At 45.7% G+C, this 14055-nt stretch overlaps 1 protein-coding gene across 1 annotated transcript in view; it reads left to right on the top strand.

Moving 5' to 3' along the window:
- Positions 1–3644: 3644 nt before the first annotated feature.
- LOC142582615 (beta-1,3-galactosyltransferase 1-like) overlaps positions 3645–14055 on the top strand; it is a 53680-nt gene continuing 43269 nt past the window's right edge. The window contains exon 1 of the mRNA XM_075692515.1: positions 3645–3843. The gene's annotated coding sequence lies outside the window, so the exon portion shown is untranslated. The remainder of the gene's footprint in view (positions 3844–14055) is intronic.

Below are 14055 nucleotides of genomic sequence, written 5' to 3'. Positions count from 1 at the left end.
GTGCTGTTTACTTCACTTCGTTCCTCCCATTATCATCCCCCATTGTGACCCTTTTTCTTCCCCTCTTCCCCTTCCCTTACGTAGAGTAGCAGGCCAGATGCTCCAATATCCGGCCGACCTCTCTACATTTTCCAATCATTAAACTACTCTTTTTTTTGACAGGTGTTCAAATTGTAATCTGTAGATGCATTGCGCGACTACGTCGTCGATTGGACGTTGTTTCTGCCCACGAATAAAATAATTTTGGCTAGTATTAAAAGCATACTGTATATTGTGAATTTCTCGTCGAGTGGTCGAACGGCTGGCTGTGGACTGCGCGAGCGTCCGACGTAGTGGTATACATGCTGGGCTATAGGCCTGTGTGTTCTATATAGCGCATAGTCCAAGCATGCGGCATGACTATGCGAGGTCTTATGGCGGCGTTAGCACGTTTTCTTTTTTCTTTCTTTCTCGCGAATGAAGAGGATGCGAACCTATTTTTTTTTCGGCTTTGTTCGTTCCGTCAAATGCGCTCATCCGTCTTACGGAAATTGTGCCCACACAAATAGCCTCCGGATTCTTTTTATGCGATCGCCTTCTTATATTACTGCTTTACAGGGAAAAGCAATACCGAAGCACTACGAGAGAGACAGGTATTTATTATGAGAGAAAAGCTGAGAGGCTGGCCTGAATCAATTTTCTGACCTGCTGCTCGGCGTTCGACGAAGGGGAAAGGGTGTAGAAAGCTTATATGCGATCAAAGGTGATCAAAGGGAACGGCAGTGATCGCTGTGTTGAGTAACGCCATCGGCATCATACAGGAGTCTAGCGTAGACATAACATTGTGATTTGAAATCTACTGGACTTGAAATACGTGAGGACGATGTCGGTGGCTGACGCAAATATTTTATAACGATTGGCGCTTAGATGTTTCGGGGTTGCATTGTGCACGAGCGTGCACTTCCATGTTTTAGTTCCCATGCCAAGCGGTGAGATAGAAGATTTTCCAAATCACACTGGCAATTCACAGACGACGGTTTGCGGAATGAAAACCGGTACAGCCAAAATATAGGCCACAGCACGTACACATACAGCGGCTGATGATGCGCGTCGCATATGATTGCGGAGCCAAGAGAAATTGCCGCATATATATTGTAGTTACTGCTGAACCGAAAGGCTACGCAGTGTTCCTCAGAAAACTTTGTATGAACTGACAAGACACAAATTTCACGGAGAACGAGCTAAAACATCTACAAATTGTTCCGCAACACTCGACAGCAGCTCGCGCAATCCGGAGAGGAGGAAAGGCCCTTGCGCGTCCCTTTCTCCTCACCAGACGCAAGGGTTCATAGAGAGGTGGAAAGGTTTGCCGCGCGCCCGGTATACCGCCAAAGGAAATACGTTCACGAACAAGCTAAATTCCATATTTTAGCGCGTTTCGGACCATTTCTGTGTAGAAAATGTTATCAAAACTACATCGGTTTGAGTCTTGAGTCTCGCAACAGATCACAGTTGGTAGTACTAGATGCTCGCGGCCTGAGGTTTTCGCTAGGTTGCGCGGAAGCCACACAATCTGCTATTTGCACTTGAACGACTGCAGAGAGTACAGCTAGAACCGAGGAACACAAGGAAGCAAGAATGACCGCTCAGCTGAAATGCTAGTCAGGAAAAAGAAAAAGAGAGAAACAAAAATCTACACATAAAGTTTTCAACACGAAAGAAATGGAGGAATGAAGACGCAAAGTTGGCATGCCATGCAGAGAAGTACCGCATCAAAAACGATATCTCAAGGCATGTCGCCGCGTAAAACGAAGGAGCTTCTCCTGCTGTCCGTGCTTTCATCACTCTACACTCTCAGACAAAGGTACACCCTTTGGGGTGTATATCTGCCACACAACAATAATCACCATCTGCCTTGCTTGCATTTCCTTTCTTGAAAACGCCGCTCTCGCTACTTTCCTGTTAGGAATGCCATGTCATGCTGATAACGCGCATGTCATTCGTTACTGTAAAGTACTGGGCTGGCCGCGTTAAAGAAAGGAAATGCGGACAAGGCAGATGGCGTTTATTGTTGCGTGGCAAGATACAAGCCAAAGGGTGTACTTTTGTATTACACTCTTAAAACGGTTGCACCCTTTGAGGTATATATTTGTCCCACAACAATAATCGTCATCTGCCTTAGTTGCGTTTCCTTTCCTGAAAATTCGGCGCTCGCTACTTTCCTGTCGAGAATGCTGCGTCACGCTGATAAGGCGCATGCCGTTCGTGACTGGAAAGTACCGGGCTCGCAGCGTTAAAGAAAGGAAACGCGGGCAGCATGGTTGACGATTGTTGTTGTGGGACAAGATACGCCCCAAAGGGTGTAAAGTTGTCTAAGAGTGTAGAGCGTGCGCTCTTAGAAAAATTTACACCCTTTGGGGCTTATCTTGTCCCACAACGATAATCGTCATCTATCTTGCCCGCGTTTCCTTTCTTTATAACGCGGCGAGCCTGGTACTTCCCAGTAACGAACGGCATGCGCGTTATCTGTGTGACGCAGCATTCTCGACAGGAAAGTAGCGAGCGCCGAGTTTTCAAGAAAGGAAAATCAAGCAAGGCACATGACGATTGTCGTTGTGGGGCAAATGTACACCCCGAAGGGTGCAAACTGTTTTTAGAGTGTGCGACGACGTACACTCTTAGGTAAAGTTACACCTTGTGGGGTGTGTCTCTGCCACACAACGATGATCGTCATCTGCCTTGCTTGCGTTTCCTTTCTTGAAAACGCCGCGCCCACTACTTTCCGGTCGAGAATGCTATGTCATGCTGATAAAGCGCATGCTGTTCGTTACTGTAAAGTACCGGGCTCGCCGCGTTAAAGAAAGGAAATGAGGACAAGACAGATGACGATTATCGTTGTGTGGCAAAAGGGTGTAATTTTGCTCTAAGAGTGTACACTCTACACTCTTAGAAAAATTTAATCCTTTGGGGAGTATCTTGTCCCACAACAATAATCGTCATCTGTCTTGCTCGCGTTTCCTTTCTTTAACGCTGCGAGCCCGGTACTTCCCAGTCACGAACGGCATGCGCGTTATCAGTGTGACGCAGCATTCTCGACAGGAAAGTAGCCAGAGCCGAGTTTTCAAGAAAGGAAACGCCAACAAGGCAGATGACGATTATTGTTGTGGGACAAATACACACCCCAAAGAGTGCAACCGTTTTAAGAGTGTAAGAAAAGTTTACACCCTTTGGAGTGCCCCTTCTGCCACACTCGTCATCGTCATCTGCCTTGATGCGTTTCCATTCTTTAACGCTGCGAGCCCGCTACTTTCCAGTAACGAACGGCATGCGTTGTTATCAGCATGATAGCATTCCCGACAGGAAAGTAGCGGGCGCGGCGTTTTCAAGAAAGCAAACGCATCAAGGCAGATGACGATTATCGTTGTGTGGCAGAATGGGGCAATCCAAAGGGTGTAAACTTTTCTTAGAGTGTATCGCAGCGATGCAGCTCGGCGTACACGCGCTGAAATTGACGATCTGCGTCGCGAGGGCGGCGTCTGTCTCTGTTGACCGCACTAGCTCGTCGAACGATCTCGGCTGCGTCGTCGGTCGTCGCCACCCATATCTTAACAAGGCGAGCGCGGCAGCGACGGCTCTGCCAGCCTCGCACTCTTGCTCTCTGCCGCCTCCACTTTTGGCCTTCCGGCCCCCTGCGCCAAGGCGCGCGGCGCGCGATAAGACCCAGAAGAAACGTAACGCTCGGGTTTCGCATGCGCGCAGCGGCAATGAGAGCATGCATCGCGGGAAGGCTCCGCGGTTGCCGTATCGGACCGAAACTTCGCCGAAACGTTGACGGTACTAATATCTGGGCGTCGCTTCAGAGAGGTGAGCGGTGAGCCCCGCAAAAACTTTGCGAATGTTTTGTTGAAAGTGTTACTACAATTTATCAGCTAGTTTGTGTGGAGCTTAAATGTGCGATGTGGTTTTTTTGTTGCCCGTGTGTCTGCTTATAAATGACAAGTTGCCCACCGAGTACTTTCTTTCACTTTTTTTAACCCGCTCCCTCAGTGTAAGGTAGTAAATCGGAACCTTTTCCGGCCAAGTCGCCTTCCTTTCTCCCTCCATCTTTTCCTCATTCGTGTCACGGCGTAATGGTTCAGGGTGGTCTTGTGTTAAATGGAGTGCAGCGACTGGCCGATACTGTTGTTGGGCTCATATTACCGCATGTAACAAGTGTGGTCATGCGGCTTTGAAGCTTTTGAGAGAGACGGTGAATCGCTTCATATATATGTAAACATCAGGTTCCTTAAAAGAACACTTAAGAGAAATGCCCTAAATAAGTTGAGATTGATAAACTATTCTTGAGGAACTCTACTTTCATTGATTTCGCTGTAATAGGTTGATTAGTAGAAGAGGAAGTCAAGGTTTCATGTTGGAATTCCGTCCCGGTACTTCAAGGCTGGTACACCTGCGTGACGTCACGAATCGCAAAGTAATTATTTGGATTTCAACTGTTATGAGTTCAGCAAACGTTCTTGAAACTTCGTAAGTTTAGTCTTCGGCTCTTTTGGAGTGCTATGTAGCCGATTTCTACCGATAACATTTTAACTAGGGCCAGGCAGATGGCGTCAAAAGTGGTGACGTCATGGCGTGGTGGTGCGAGAATTTCATGGCGGCGTCGCCACCGGTCTTTCGTTTTTGCGTCTTCTCGCGAGGAAGAGTGACGTTTTTGGTTTGTAGAATAGTAATTTACTAACAGAGCTCACATAATTTTTTTCTTTGTGTCCCTTTATGATAGCGCAAGCGGGAAGCATATGTGAACGAATGGGGTATGATTTATTTGTTTCTGTTCGGAACGAAAATAAATGAACAGCACTCTTTGTAATTGTTTAGTTTAGTCTTTTCGCTCTGAATACACCCCTGTCGATTTTCATTGGAAGCGGGCTGAATAGAACTCGGTAGAACAGAATTGGGTCGTCGTCGTTTATTAGCTACGGAGTATGGGCAGTTTGGCCACTGCAGGGCCGGCTATCCAGGAACATTAAGTAAAGAAATACTAATGCTGAAAAGCCCCAAAAGACAGACAGACAGACAGACAGACAGACAGACAGACAGACAGACAGACAGACAGACAGACAGACAGACAGACAGACAGACAGACAGACGCACGCACGCACGCACGCACAAAGCTTGGCTGCGTCGGCTGTGGGGGCGAAATGCAAAAAAAAAAAGCAGTGGCACCTGTCTCCCGATCAGTGTGCACAGCGATGCGCTTAACATTGAATGAAAGTAGCGACACGACGTGTTGTCACCGTCGAAACGAGTTATGATGAGTCATGGTTTGTGTACTGCGGCGAGATTCCTCTTTCGCACTTCCCTAAGAACACTCGGCCCCATGTAGCGCCGCCGCCGCGAAGCCTGCGCGTGGCGTCCGACATGCATGGATCGGCGGCGTGTGCCAATGCTAAGAAACGCGTCATGCGGCCCCCAAGCGGCCACTCTCGCGCTGCTTCTTTCTGGACACGCTGCTCCACCTAGTGGCACTGCCGAGAAGTCCGGGCGCGGCCTCCGAGACCAGAAGCATGGCGCGCCCGTGCCTGCGAACGCTGAGAATTGTCCCCTCGCCGCCGCACGCTCAGTGGCACACATTCAGTGACCGAAGTTGGCGAGAGGTTCATTGAAGAGCGGCACATACCGAGTGCATTTGTGACGCAGCCTGCTTTTGCGTCGGGTTGCTGTCATTGAGGAACGCTCGTGAAATGGGTTCGATTCCGCACCGCATCTGCGAAACTTAAGGGATCATTTTCGTCACTGTAGAGCGGCACATTCCCAGTGGCACAACCTAGTTACAAAAGTACGCGTCAGAGTTGTTCCTTGAGGAGCGGCACGCACCTACGGGCACATACCCAGGGACACAAGTTAACATCAAAGATCCAGTCCCGCATCTACAGTGACCCATCTCAGAGTGAAAGAGGTTCGTCGAAGAACGGCATGCACGTACTCGTGACCACATACTCAGTCACCCAAGTTGGTTCGATGGTTGGTTTCAAACCCTGTTACCCCAGCACAGCAGCCCGATCTGCTACTCATTCGACCACGGACTGCCCAGTGACCCAGGTAGGCAGGAAAACGGTTAGATACATGGATACAAACATAGATAGATAGTCCCCGGGAAGTGCGTGGAGCGCTCTAAGAATGCTAATGCATTAAAAGTTTTTATACTAGAACTGTTTGTTAGGGTAGATGACAGCCGCGAATGGCCAGCAGAACTTGTCAACAAAAAGCCTTATGACTTGCACTCAGGTACTTGCATTTTTTTTGCCATGTGTTATTTTCTAATGCGAATAACGCTCCTATTTTTGTTATACAGTTACTAATACCGTTTACGACGTTAATAATTTTCCTAGAGGTGTACATCAGTACAACGAAAGGAATATAAAGTACCGATAAAGTGAGTTAAAACGGAAGCAGAAAAAAATAAGCGTTGCAAGAGAGAGCATGGATCTCTTTCATGATTGCGAACAGGGCTTAGAAAACAGCCTGCACACGTGATAATGTGTTTTGCAACTTGGTGACAAGTGTTTCAAGCAAGTGAAAAGGCAAAGAATTAATTCGCATAACACGACATCTGTTCTAGGTGTTAAAGCCGTCCCATACCACCTCTTACTATATATATATACGTGCCGTGAGCACTCCGAAAGGTTGGAAGGCTGTTCTGGGTGGTAAAGTAATCCCATTCCCCGTCTTATATGATGTGATCACGCCAAAAGGTTGGAATGCTGTTCTTTTGCAAGTTACGGTGAGGAACGGATCACAGGCCACCCAACGTGTTGCCCTTTGCAATTACATGGCGTTTGTGAAGTTCGAACAGAAAATGTTAACAATAAAGTGAAGGAGCTGAAAACATTCCGTTGAAAAGCACAATTTTCACTGCTAGTCCTGTGGTAGCAAGATTAAAGCGGTGAAGAGAACATCAACTTTTCCCGTCCTTTACATTGCAGGACAAAATGTTAAATATGCGTATAAATTAGCTCACCGCTGGCAGGTTTGTACAGTAAGCAAGAAGATAATTCCTGGAACGGTTCTGCTCAACACCTTCGACATTGCTGTTCAGCTTTTTGCTTCCCTGACGCATGCTTTAAACTTTCCCGGAGGCTGCGGCATCACTTTACTGCATTAATTAGAGGAACTTCGTTATTTTATACACAGGCATTTCCGCATGCTTTTCACAAAACATGACACATTCAAACGTGCTTCGAAAGCGTTTATCGTATCTTGCTATTTTCAGCATTAGAATCAGCACTTGCGAAAAATTGCAGTTTGTTTACTTTATTCAACGCCTTGCGTTGCACATTGTTTGACGTTGCTGTAGTGGTTACATTGTTTACGTTCTCCAACTTGTGCTTCTCGGCTGGTGACGCTGCGATCGCAGCAGAAATAGGGTGCCTCTATGCAAGCGCCGCCTCCCGCGCTAAGCAGGAACGTCGTGCCTGCAAGAGTTACGTAAACGCCGGTGCACACAGCGGTGAGTGTTCATCAGTTCAGTGACGCAAGAACTGCTCGTTTAAGAATTACACTTCGATACCCGCGTAACGTGAATTGAGTGCGAGTTAATAAACCCCGGTTGATCAAAATTAATATGGAGTTTCCCAATACGCCGTGCTTCGTGATCTTGTCATGGTTTTGGCACGTAAAGCCCCAGAATTCAATTTTTTAACACGTACACATACATGGTGTCTCGGCTATCACGCGCCAATTAAAATACACACACACACACACACACACACACACACACACACACACACACACACACACACACACACACACACACACACACACACACACACACACACACACACACACACACACACACACACACACACACACACACACACACACACACACACACACACACACACACACACACACACACACACACACACGTACGCGCACGCACGCACGCACGCAGACAGACAGACAGACGTTTTCTATGCGTATGAAACCAATTGCATATCGTTAGCAACGGCCTGAAGAGCAGTCTCGTATTTTTTGTTTTTCCTAATTAATTAGTTGGTAGTGATTAATTATCTTAATGCTATATCTACGGCAGACATGTCCATATTTTTTGTCTAATTTTCGATGAAACTTAAGATGTTGATGGGACTGGTGTTCTGAGCCTAAATTCGTATAAGAATTTCATGATAAATAGTGCTACTGCTGGTAGAGATGGTGGTGTTTTGCATAATCGTTAGGGAAAATCTTGTGTGCGATATTTTGCAACAGTATTCTTGTATAAATCCAGATTACGAAGTGCTAACCTTAAAGCTGGGCAAACTTGTTTCTGTCGTTTATCGGCCCCCGATTGGTAATGCACGTAACCTATTTGTCTTTCTCGAGTCAATGCTGCAGTTTGCTAGTGATAATAAATATGGAGTTATTTTAGGTGGAGATTTCAACATGAATATGCTTGTGGATAGTACTGTTAAGAAAGTTAGAGAACAGCCTATTCGAACTCTGGGCTGCATAAACGCGATCATTTCGCTTGCTCGTACCACTAACACTTATGTTTCTTTGTTTTATTTATTTATTTATTTATTTATTTATTTATTTATTTATTTATTTATTTATTTATTTATAACCAATATGTTTAGTTCATCTGCAAAAGCTGGTGCAAATAATTTAAACGTTATTGATCACGACGGCGTACATCTATGTATTGTAAAAGTTGCATAACGTTTAGACAATAAGGAACCAGTACTTGTTCAAGGATTCACTTCGCCTTAGTCCAAACCTTTTTAGAGAAAGAATAGAAATTTTTGATTGGTTTGCTGTTCTCGTGCTAACCGACGCTGAATCTGCTTATGTTTGCTTTTTAGACAATTTTTAGACATATACACCTCTTTATTACCATACAAGTACCTACCGCAGTAAAAGAAAAATGTCAATCTTGGGTAACACCAATAATACATAGCAAAATAAGAACAAAAGACAAGTTGTATAACCAATTCCTGAAAACACACTATCAGGAAGTTCTTAAGGAATTTAGGCGTTATCGCAACAGACTTACAACAGAGCTCCGAACAGCCAAAGAGGACTATTTTTGAAACATTTTTACCCCGATTGGAATAACAGATGCAACTTGGAAAAGACTCAATGCTCTTTTTAACCACTCTGCCTCGAAAAATTCAATAAAAATAATAACGAAAAATGAAGAGCGGAGAGGCAGTTTACAAGCTAATCAATGTAGCAATTACTTTTTTAATCTGTAGCTAGTTCTAAGTTCGACAAGAGAGCACTTGGTCACATAAAACAAACGAATCTCAAGTCCTTCTTTCTATATTTAGTGCCAGACAGTGAAATGAAATCTGTTTTTCTTGAGTTATGTAATAGGGGGAGTTGCGATGCAAATAGCCTGAAAATGAAACTAATAAAATATGTACTTGACCTTACCCTCCCTGGTTCGCATATTTAACCTTTGCCTTGAGAACGCAGTATTTCCAACAAAGATGCACTGCCGAGAGTTGTGTTTATGTGCAATGCAAGAAGGGAGACATTAATGATCTTGGAAATTACCGCCCTGTATCGATATTGCCTATTTTTCAAAAGGTCTTAAAAAGCAATGCTATCTTGTATGTCCGTTTTCTGTAAGAAACGCAACATAACTTCAACACACTTCGGATTTAGAAAAAAAATATACATATACAAAACTGACATTATTAGAAAAAAAAAAAGGAATTCACTTCAAAATCATTCGAGCATAACAAACTCGCGCTTGGAATTTACAGATTTTGGAAACGTTTTTTGCCACCTTAACCATATATCGCTTTTAAGAAAACAACTAGAAACTTATGGATTTCGAGAGAAAAGCTTGACGCTATAGTGAAACTATCTAGGTAGCAGACAGCAATATGTGGATATATGTAGATGGACATACCTCACATAAAAGAACAATCCTTTCTGGAGTTCCCTTTATAAAGGAGCATTCTCGGTTCTTTTTAATAACCACTGAAATGATATCATACACATCGACCCTGGACCAAAATTTGTTATGTATATGCGGATGATACGACATTACTATTTTCAGCTTCAACTGCCTCAGAGTTAATCACCAGAGCTAATACCACTCTTATGCGGCTCCATACATGGTCAGAGCATAACGCTTCGAATGTTAACCCTAGTAAAACTAAGGGTATTGCTTATCGTCTTGAAAACAACATTTTGTGTATTAGTGACGTCATCATGTGTCATGATGAAAAAATAGAGATAGTAAACTCTTTTAAAACATTACGTGTCTTCTTCACGGAAAACGTGACCTGATATTTACATATTGAGCACAGAACAAAGAAATTATCTACTATCGTTGGTTTAACTTAGGCAAACAGGCACGCATTCTCCATTGAAGCGAAACTTCTTTTGTTAACGCATTGTTTTATCTGCACATAGATTACTGTCACTCAATATGGGGGAATACGTCACTGACAAATTCAAAGAAACGTCGTATACTTAAGGAAGAAAGAATGTTACAAAATGTATACAGTGTGGTCTATGACCACGCTTCAGCATCACTGTTCGAGAAAGCACGCATAATACAGCTATTTTATATTTGCAATTACCGCTTACTGTCACAGTATAGAATGAAAGAAAATAATAATCTACCTTATATTAAATGGACAAACAACCGCTCAGAACATGAATTCAGATAGCCCCGCTGATGGAATGATTCTCTATCGTAGTGGTGAAACGAGCCATGTTTTTCTCATTAAACGTATAATGTCACTAAAGGTCGTGAAAAATGACCTTTGGCGCCCCACGCGGCAAAAACATGAAGATGCATAAGAGGCCTATCACGTGACCATCTATTAGTGTACGCGGCTCCCGGTCTTTTTATTAGTATTCAAATGCAGTGCACTTTTTTGTTATAAGTTTTTTATAACTTACAATGGTGCAGATAGGCCTTCGTTTGTAGTGAGTAGGAAAGTGGCGCCACCTTCGCCTTCGTTTCCGACGAGTTGGCTTGGATCGTCTATCGACAGAACAACGACGACGAGGGTCAGCCATCCATGACATGGGCGTATACTTGGAGAAAAACGCAGTACAAATATAAGAAATATCTGTACAACAACGCGAACTTATTGTACCGGCTCTTTATTTTCAAAAGTGGTTGAATAGGTCAAAATGTAGGTGGTTAACCACAGTTACACTCACTCCTGTGAAAGCAGAACGATGGGTGGCTTTGACAATTTGCGAGGCGGGCTATCGACATCTTTCTCACTTCTCAGCGTTGCTGGATGAGGGGCTTTTACTTTTTAGAAGCTGCTCAGATCGAAAAATTCTGCTTAGTAAACGTCCACGCGCTTTTGCAAGTAACCGCTGTAGGTGTAATCACTACCGAGGATGAGCTTTGCGTTGCGCCATAGAAAACTAGGTCCCTAAAAATCGGTTATCAGTCTCTTTAAAGAAATAGCACTTCCACGTTTAGAAGAGATCATACACAGAACAAAAGAACACTTATATGTGGCACATAATACTCTAACAGAACAACTTATGGGTAATAAATCCCCTGGACGATCCCTTGATGGTCAAAATTAATCCGGAAACCCCCATTATACGGCGTGCCTCAAAACCGAATCGGGGTTTTAGCACGTAAAACCACACAATTCAATTCTTTCTTCTTCTAGCTGGGCAGCGTCCATATGGACCAACGTGCAGCATGGCGTGGTGTGGTGCGCCGTTGCGAACATGCACTACACCCATTTTAAGATTGTGACTATAGTATCAGCTCCAGCCAATCTCCTTTGTCGATTACCATTTTAGGCTTACATCTATTATCGATTCCGAGAAAGCCAGCGACTTTTTTATGTTTGTTTATGTACGTTTTGCTCACGCTGTTGCTGCAAATCAAAGAAACAAAACATATTTTCGTTCGCGGAGGAGAGAGCTCGTCAAGCGTGCCCTAGCTTTCTCTCTCCACCACTCCCATCAAGCGCGACTGTAAATAAACTGATTATGATTACTCGGAAAACACCAATTTCACTTGTTTGCTACGTGCTGTTTGGATCCCACCGATGGCATCGGTTGTTGGGAACTCGGCGCTGACGCCCGTGGTTGTACCTGGGTCGCAAGCCCCAAGGGTAGCGTTGGCCTGGCGGCCTGGGGTACAACTGGAAGCATCCGAAGGTCCCGGCAAAGCATGAGTCGACTGGTAACAACAAAACAACTTGTTTATTTTAACATCGCAAAGAGTTGGCGGTCAGGTTGACCGAAGTAGAGAGACGGGAGAGCACTTTACTCAACAGAAGAAATCGGAGCCCTCCTTTTGGCGTCCGGGGGCAGCTGTTTTTATACTCTCGCAGTTGAGGGCAAGAAGGAACCCCTCAATAGACGAGCACGTGAATGTACAATGGGCTAATGGTGACGCACACTGTCGTAGCGCTGCCGGTCGGGCACAATGACTGGAATGAGAGGGTGATCCCTGCTTTCGCATCGCCTGGTTCGGGCACAATGGCACATACACTCACACACGCACATGAAGACACGTGGCATCGGAACATGCCTGGAAACGCCTGGAAACACCTGGCGGGGAGCGTTGCGGCGACGACGAACGGGCCAAAATGTCTGCCGCCCCGCCGCAGTCGCGCCGGCAAAACCGCGTGTCGCATGCGAAACGCAACAGACCGCCCCGCCGGGGGAAGGAGATCCCGATGGACAGGGGACTGCATCCGCTGTCCGGAGGGATGTCGCTCGAGGATGCTCATAACCGAAGTCGGGCGTCCCTCGACGTTTCTTGAGCGCAGCGCACAGAGAAGGCCTCGTTCTCTCGTTCAGGTTCGCACGGGACACTGCAAAGTGACTTCGGGAGAGTTCACATTTTTGTTCTCGTTCCCGGCAAGCGTTAGAACTACGCTGAAACTCAACCGCTCAGTCAGCAAGCACGGCACAACCCTCACTAAGCCCTGCCAGGCTCTTTCCCCTTTTTATACCACTGCCTAGTTCCTTACAGTAGTCTAGCATCACTCAGAACGCGTCCACAAATTGGAAAATTGCACTAGAAAGCATATCATCACTTTGAAACACTAAACAAAAGCAATATGTTAAAAAAAAAAATCCTGCCTCAGGAAGAAAAACATCAGTAACCAACAATTTTGAGGCTGATTCCTACGTTAGGGGCTTCGACTTAAGCCATCGGCGTTACCGTTGAGACTCCCCTTTTTGTAACGCACCTCAAAGGAATATTGTTGTAAAGCGAGGCTCCAGCGCAGGAGGCGGCCATTTTTGGGAGAGATGGTCTGCAGCCATTGGAGAGGGCAGTGATCCGTCTCAATGATAAACCTCGAGCCGGCTAGATAGCATGACAATTTCTGAACGGCCCACACGAGACACGCACACTCTTTCTCGGTGGCGCTATACGCCTGCTCACGACTGGTCAGCTTACGACTAGCATACAGGACGGGGTGTTCTACTTCTCCATTTTCCCGTTGGCACAGTACAACGCCCATGCCTCGCTCACTAGCATCGCACTGAACAACGAACCCTTTTGTATAGTCTGGCGATCGTAGCACAGGCTGGTTTGTTAGGGCACTCTTTAGGGCGCTAAAAGCTCTTTCCTTTGTCTCGTCCCAGACGACTGTTTGAGGCTCTGTCTTCCTTAGAGCATCCGTCAGGGGAGCCGCGATATCAGAGTACCTAGGGATGTACCTCTGATAGTAGCCGGCGACACCCAAGAACGACCGAATATCGGTCTTGGTGCGCGGTTGCGGAAAGTCTCGCACAGCGGCCACTTTTATTTCAGAGGGGCGGCGACGACCCTGACCAATCACGTGACCGAGGTAGACAACCTCGGCCTGTGCTAACTGGCACTTAGGAGCCTTGACTGTCAAGCCCGCTTCGCGCAGGCGGGTTAGCACTGCCCGCAAGTGTGCCATATGCTCAGACCAGGATGCGGAGAATATCGCTACGTCGTCTAGATACGGTAAAGCGAATTCTTGCTGTCCCCGCAACACTTTATCCATGAGGCTTGAAAAACAGTATGGCGCGTTCTTCAAACCAAAACTCAACACTTTAGGACGGAATGTTCCCATTGGTGAAATGAACGCCGCA

This window comes from Dermacentor variabilis, chromosome 5, assembly GCF_050947875.1.
Source record: "Dermacentor variabilis isolate Ectoservices chromosome 5, ASM5094787v1, whole genome shotgun sequence".
Classification (NCBI taxonomy): Eukaryota; Metazoa; Arthropoda; class Arachnida; order Ixodida; family Ixodidae; genus Dermacentor; species Dermacentor variabilis.
The sequence above is the reverse complement of the archived record's forward strand: the minus strand, read 5'-3'. Positions and strand labels throughout refer to the sequence as shown.